Source organism: Phoca vitulina, unplaced genomic scaffold, assembly GCF_004348235.1.
Source record: "Phoca vitulina isolate PV1807 unplaced genomic scaffold, GSC_HSeal_1.0 scaffold83, whole genome shotgun sequence".
In the NCBI taxonomy this organism is placed as follows: Eukaryota; Metazoa; Chordata; class Mammalia; order Carnivora; family Phocidae; genus Phoca; species Phoca vitulina.
The window spans coordinates 5,700,994-5,708,231 of NW_022589786.1; the positions used below are offsets into that span (position 1 = coordinate 5,700,994).

The 7,238-nt window shown below is 39.7% G+C and overlaps 1 non-coding gene across 1 annotated transcript; it reads right to left on the reverse strand.

Annotated features, from left to right (window-relative positions):
- Positions 1 to 3,362: 3,362 nt before the first annotated feature.
- Positions 3,363 to 3,439, reverse strand: LOC116626167. Its single transcript, XR_004298182.1, has one exon. It is a non-coding gene; the product is annotated as a small nucleolar RNA SNORD49 (small nucleolar RNA).
- Between the last annotated feature and the right edge of the window lie 3,799 nt (positions 3,440 to 7,238).

Consider the following 7,238-nt stretch of genomic DNA (forward strand, 5'->3'; position numbering starts at 1 on the left):
ATTGATAAGATGTTGGTTGAAAAAGGGAAAAAGAAAAATTCAAAAAAAAAGAAAAAAGGAAAAAAGAAAAAAAGACAGTTAAAAAAAATAATTAACTTTGAAAGACTAAAGAATCATGGTAAAAAAGCCATGAATTCTATGTGCAGTGTTCCCCTAGCGCTGGAGTTCTGCCGTTCTCATTGATCGGTAAACTTGGTCTTGGCTGGCTGTTCTCGCTGATCTTCTGGAGGAGGGGCCTGTTGCCGTGGTTCCCAAATGTCTTTGCCGGAGGCAAAATTGCCCCGCCCTTGCTGGTCCGGGCTAAGTAATCTGCTCGGGTTTGCTCTCCCGAGCTTTTGTTCCCTGCAAGCTTTCCGTACAGCTTTGGAGGCGGAGAGTGAAAATGGCAGCCTCCCAGTCTCCGCCCCGGCGGAGCCGAGAACTCGGGGTCCCGCTCCTCAGCAAGCCCCCAGAGAAAAGCAGTCAGTCACTCCCGTCTCCCCGGTCTCCGGCCGCACTCCGCGCTCACCTGGCCTGTGACCGCGCCTTTCTATCTGGCACCCGACCCCGGGTGGAGTCTCCAAACCCAGCAGGTCCCCGCGGTGCGCTCCCGCACCTCTCCTCCCGGGGGAAGAAGGTGAGTCTCCCCGGATCTGCCGCTTGTTGGGTCCCTGCTGGAGGAGCTGTGGCCCGACTGTGCCGCGGATCACGGTTTATAGCAGCCCCGAGCTGAGAGCCCGCGCCTGGGCTCCGTCTCTGCAGCCGGCTTCCCTGCTCCGATACTTGGGAGCTCTGCCGCACTCAGGCACCCCCGGTCTTTCTGTGACCCCGAGGGTCCTGAGACCACACTGTCCCGCGAGGGTTCCACCACCCACTTCGCCACCAGAGTGACGTCCCTCAGCGGAGCAGACTTTTAAAAGTTCCGATTTTGTGCTCCGTGGCTCTATCACTTGCCAGAAGCGGCCGTCGGAGGCCCCTCCCCTGCCGTCTATCCTCCCGAATATCGCCTCGGATTCACTTCTCCGCACGTCCTACCTTCCAAAAAGTGGTCGCTTTTCTGTTCAGAGAGTTGTTGCTCTTCTTTTCTTTGATCTCCTGTTGAGTTTGTAGGTGTTCAGAATGGTTTGATCCCTATCCAGCTGAATTCCTGAGAGGAGAGGAAATCCAGGTCTCCTACTCCTCCGCCATCTTGCTCCGCCCCCCTATCTGTCTGATTTCTATTACATCTACTTGACCCTGATAGATCAGATATTTCTCTCTCTCTCTGGTTTCAGGTCCCCAGGAATACGTTCTCTGAAACTGAAGAAAATAAAAAAGGATTTACTTGGAGCAGGCATTTCCTCTGGCCCTATTTCATCTCTTCCTTCTTAGCAGATAGGAGGAGAAAATGAGACCCAGGTTACATTACATACACACTGAAATAGTTCCATTATCATTGCTGCACGCCTGTTCTGAGTCAGTTACAATGCAATAGGACCCCAATTTTGTGAGAATTCACATAAACATAACTGCACACACACACACATCCATATATAAGAAACCTGAAAGGAAGGAAATACACAAAAATATGAACAGTGGTTAACCAGATGGTGGGAATGAAAGTATTTCTAATTTTCATCTTTATACTTTACTATTTTCTCTTTATTTTCTACAATGAACATGGTACTTTCATAACTGATAAAAACAAAGCATTAAATGCCACTTCCAAAAATCACAATGGACTGAGAAGACCTGGATCTAAGTCCTCACCCTTATTCCTGCTCTCAATGCATTTTGGAACAAACCACTTAATTCTTTAAGAATCATCAACTATAAAATGACAGTGTTGATTCCTAACAGCCTCAAAAGAATGGTTTAAAGGATTAGAGATATATTGTACATCAAAGAACTTGTTAAACTATATACAAACCTGTGACATTCTTGTTATGTAACAAGGAAGGTTATTACTTGGGAGCAAAAATAGTTCGGTAAGTCCCATCTCGCTGCTGAATCTAACAGAGGTCTGGGCAACAGACTCTCTAAAAACATACGAGTACTTGAATTCAAAATTTTATATGATATGGTTTCTGCTGGGAGATTACATAATCCTTTCATTGCCATAGATGTTTATTATCAGATGGATATCTCCAGAGACATTAATGGGTTTAACTATTACTAAGGGAAGGACAGAGGGGAAAAGGAATATAATGTACTTGGTAAAATATCCTATTTTTCCCAGGAATTAAAACCTCAAGACATAGAATTAAGTTACAGAGGTGGAATGCCCCCCAAAGGGAAAAATTAGATTCTGAAATGCTTTCTTAGGCCTATTTTTATTTTGATTCAAAATGTACATTTTCAACCTCTTAATGTGCAAGATTTTAGGAAGACTAATGAAGGCTGAAAGAAGCCAAGCACATAAAGTTGGGTAAGAAGGGTAAAGGAGATGATTAAAAAAAAATTATATATATATATACACATATATATATATATACATACATGTATATATGTATACATATATATATATGTATATATATATATATATAAAAGCATGAGCCATCTTTTCTGTTACCCCAAAATCTTTCCCTGGAGACTACATTAAGCATTTTCTATTTTTTCCTAAGAGCAATGGATAGACAATAGAAAGGATTTCAGCAGGGGAATGAGAAGATCAAATTTAAGTTTTAATTTAAGTGAGAAAGCAGCACAATGAGCACTGGCTTTCATAAAAGTTAAAGGTTATTGTTTGGAAAAATACAGTGCCTAGAACAAAGGAGGTTAAAATTGTCCTCCATTCCATGCTCATCCAGTTACAGTTGGAGGAGTGTGTTTGTTTCCAAGAGAAGAGGCCTAAGTGGCACCAGGATAGCAGGCAGGTTCACTAGGATGTCCAGTCTGGTTAGAGGCTTAGGTCCCATGTTCTATCAGAAACACTTGAACAAATAGAAATATTTCCTAAGGAAGACAGTACATGGGAAACACGACCGTTAACTTCTAACATTTGAAGGACTGTCCAGACTTTTGGTCATCTCAGAGGACAGACGCTCTGCCCAGAAATACAATTTGTGCATTTTGCTGCTTTCATTGATCTATTCCTCTCCAGGAGTCTGACCCTCAAGGACAGGACACCAAGATTGAAGACCCAGTATGAAACACTCTAGGAAAAGACTTAATTAGGAAATTTATCTGGTGATCTAAATAATTTAAACTGAAAACATACTTCTGACTTAGAGAAAGGGTAAGTATTCAAACAAAACTTTGAATTTTAAGTTATTTGTATGGAGATGATCTCAGAGTTACAGAAATCTAAAATTACATGCCATACTTATTTATGAACCCTTTAACAAAAATATAGAAGAACTGCAGAAACATTCCTAAGGCAGAACTTCTTTTTGTGGTGGATTAAACACACATTAATGTAAGTTCATGACCGCTTTTATTGCTTCTGACGGCACTTCCTAATCCCAGTATCATCAGCACACATGACCGCTTTTATTATTTCAAGCCTTCTCTTGTTATAACAAAAAAGCTTTTAATAGTACTGGCGTCTGCACAGGAGAAAGGGTATCCTTTATATGCAAAAACTAGCAGAAGAAAGGATATATAATTGTTCCTTATATTTTATCAAGTAATAAAGCATCATTTTATCTGTACTATAAATTCACTTATAATATTAAAATACGAGGAGACAACAATTAACGTTACAACTTCAAGATTTTTTTGTGTGTGGTGGTAAAATACAAAATTTATATTTTAACAGTTCAGTAGCCTGAAGTTACATTCACATCGTTGTACAACTATTACCACCATCTATATCCAGAACTTTTTCATCATCCCAAAGTAAAACTCTGTTTCAACATTCAACAACTTCCCACTTCCCCCCAGCCCCTGGGAACCACCATTCTACTTTCTGTTTCTATGAATGTGATCATTTTAGGTATCTTATGTAAGTAGAACTACACACTATTTGTCCTTTTTATCTGGCTTATTCTACGTAGCATAATGTTTTCAAGGTTCATGCATGTTGTAGCTTATATCAGAATTTCTTTCCTTTATAAGCCTGAATATTATTCCATCTTATGTATATACCACATTCTGTTTATCCATCAATCTGCTGATGTACTCAGTTGTCCCCACTTTTTGGCTACTTTAAATAATGTTACTATTAACATTAGTGTGCAAATATCTGTTCAAATCCCTGCTTTCACTTCCTGGGGGTATCACACAGGAATTCTATGTTTAACTTTTGATGAACCACCGTACTGTTTTTTAAAGCACCGGCAGCATTTTACATTCCCGTCTGCAATGCACTGGAGTTATCATTTATCTACATCTCCCTCACACATGTTTTCTGGGGTTTTTTTCCCTCCATAATAACCATCCTAGTGGGTGTGAAGTTGTAAGGGTATCACTTTTTAAACTGTTGGTAGATAGGTGTTTCTAGAAGTCATAGCACGTCCTATGTGTAATTACATTAAGTTCACATATAAACTTCTCACAGGTATAATTGGTGTTATGTTGGGAATATACCTCCATAGCAACTTGGTGATTTTCTAAGTCCATTTAAGGTGTTTGTCCCCTTGGCATATTCAGAACACTCTATCGCAAATTGTTTCTGTAGGTCACCTGGGAGTCCGAGGCATGAGTTCTGGACCCAACTTGCCACACGAGCAATACGCAACCTTAGACAAATCTATTTTGTCTCGATGAGCCTTGAATTTACAACCTAAGACCATAGACTACATGGCTTTTTGTTATTTTTACAATAAAAGACAAAACTCCTTAAAACGGCTCTTAAGACCTTCCGTAATCTGCCTGACTTGTCTCTCCAGCCATCACCCCAGCCACTCTCCTCCTTGTTATCACAGCCTGCTACTCGGACCTCTTTTCTATCCTTGACCATGCCATGTTCCTCCTACCACAGGGCATTTATGCCATGTTTTCTTCTACCTGGGCTATTTTCTCTCTTTGGAATTCTTTTGCCGTTTCTGCTCCCCTACTTACTTCCTAATCATTATCCAGATTTAAGCTCATAGATTACTTTCTCAGGGAAGTCTTCACCATGGTTCTCTTCCAATCTGTTACACATTCTGATCAAACTATGTGTTATTTGTTCAAGTAGATCTGTTTTGGAAATTCCCAGTCATTAATGTGCTTCCCCAATTAATGTGTCTGTTCCTGTAAACCATCTACTCCATGGGGACATGCAACAGTGGTTGTTCTCCATATAATTCTCAGAGCTTCAGCCAGGGCCCAACACCTAGAAGGCATTTTTATCAGAAAACTTGGGTTACCAGTGACAGAAAATGCAACACTAACTTGCTCAAGAAAAAAGTGTAATTAAAAACTCCTGGGCAGGGCTGTGGTTAGGAATCTTAAGAAACAAAATCAAGAGCCTATCTTCAGATGCAAATATCCTTTTGTAAACTGTGGACTCAGGGTTCCTCTGTGTCCAACCTGTGTAACAGGTTGAAGGCCCTAGAGATAAATGCCAAAACATAGGAATGAGGTTCCAGGGAGCAGCATGTCAGTTCCAGCTTTATTAGCATTGCCGTGAGCACCATTGCACTTGAGAGCAAAATATGAGTTCAGCTGTGCAAATGTACACCACTGGAAAAAACAGAGTTCCTGTGGGGAATTAATGTGCATTGGCACAGAAAAGTGAGACCAATTTGCCCTGTAGAGAATCTACTACTTCTTCCTGTAACTTTGTCAGGTGTAAGGAGGAAAATATTGCTCCCACCTTTTAAAGAAAAGGAAATCATAGGTTCTTTATTTCAGCTCTTGATTTTTGTATTTTTCCGGTAACTTAAGCTAATTTTTAAAAAGCAGAGAACTCAGACTTACAAATTCTTTGATTCTCAGACTTAGCAGAGACCTCAATTTGCAACTAGCCCCAGATCTAAGAAACTCTTCTTACTCATTCATTCATTCATTCGACACGGTCATTGTCATGCAACCAAGAATCTATTCTGCCACAAAGTCTTCTAAATTCAAACTAAATCCATATTTGTTGCCAATGAATATTAGTTCTAGGGACCTATTTGCAGTCTTTCCAAATTATTTAACTTTGATTTAAATTAATTTCTACCCACTATGCAGTTGGGAGATAGTCAAAATGTGGATTAAGAGCTGAGAAAGGAATGCTGAGATTTTATAATGGATACAGAATGATTGTCACCTGCAAATAATTAGGAGTTGGGTACAACTCTAAATTATTTCCAAATTAACTTTTCTTTTTTGAATGTTCTTTCATTTTGTCTAAAGAATTCCTACAGGATTTGCGAACTATTACATATTAACACCTCTGTTTCACAAAAGATAAGCCAAGGACTCATTAAATCTCACTGGTCATGGTAGTAGGTTCAGAGTGACAGGAAAAGAATCAATCTAGTGGATGATGGGCAAGCATGTCTTTGACCAGATGCTCTGAAAAAGCTATATTCTACTATGTTTCTGGCATTGTGCTAAGTGTTTCAAATAATCTTCACATTCATTTAGTGTTCACATCAACTCTGTAAAGTAGATATCATCCCCATTTTACAAATGGGACAAAAGAGATTCAAAGAATTTGAAGCCACAATCACAGAATTAGTCATTTTCAGAGGAGAGTTCCTGCCCCACTCTGAAGTCTGCAATTTTAACACTTGATACAAAGTTTTGCACTTGGATAAACACTTGTTTTCAGTGAAAATCTCCCTGTATTCATATATTGAGCCACTACCATAAGCCCACATCCATTTTGGAGGCCGTGGAGGAAAAAAAAAAAAAAAAAGTAGAATAAAAGATCTTTCATGCTATTGAAAGTTCAGCCAATGAAAATGACTTACATATGTAGATATATTTTCTGTAACATTTTATTTCTATAAACATGTATTAAGTAGGAAAGGACTTTTACAAAGAAAAACAAAGCATGGGAATCTATGGCTTTTCCTTGTTTTTAGCCACCCTTTGAGAATTTTAATCAGCAAGTATAACATGTTCTAACAACAGCAACAACAACAACAAAAAACTGTGTTGCACACACTGAGTGCCATGTACAATTCCTTGAACCAGAATATCCTCATTTGTGCATAATTTTGCTATCCACTCATTCAAAGACCAGGTACTTACTACCCTCAAGGCCCCGGCCAACCATATAGCATCAAGACTGTCTCTACACCTCACCATGCTCACTTCTCTTCTTCAGCTTTGTCCACAACAACTCTGCAAGAGCCAGTCCTAAGGAAAACCATGAAATCACTCAGACCTGTTGCAACACCCAGATGTTTTCTCAGCTC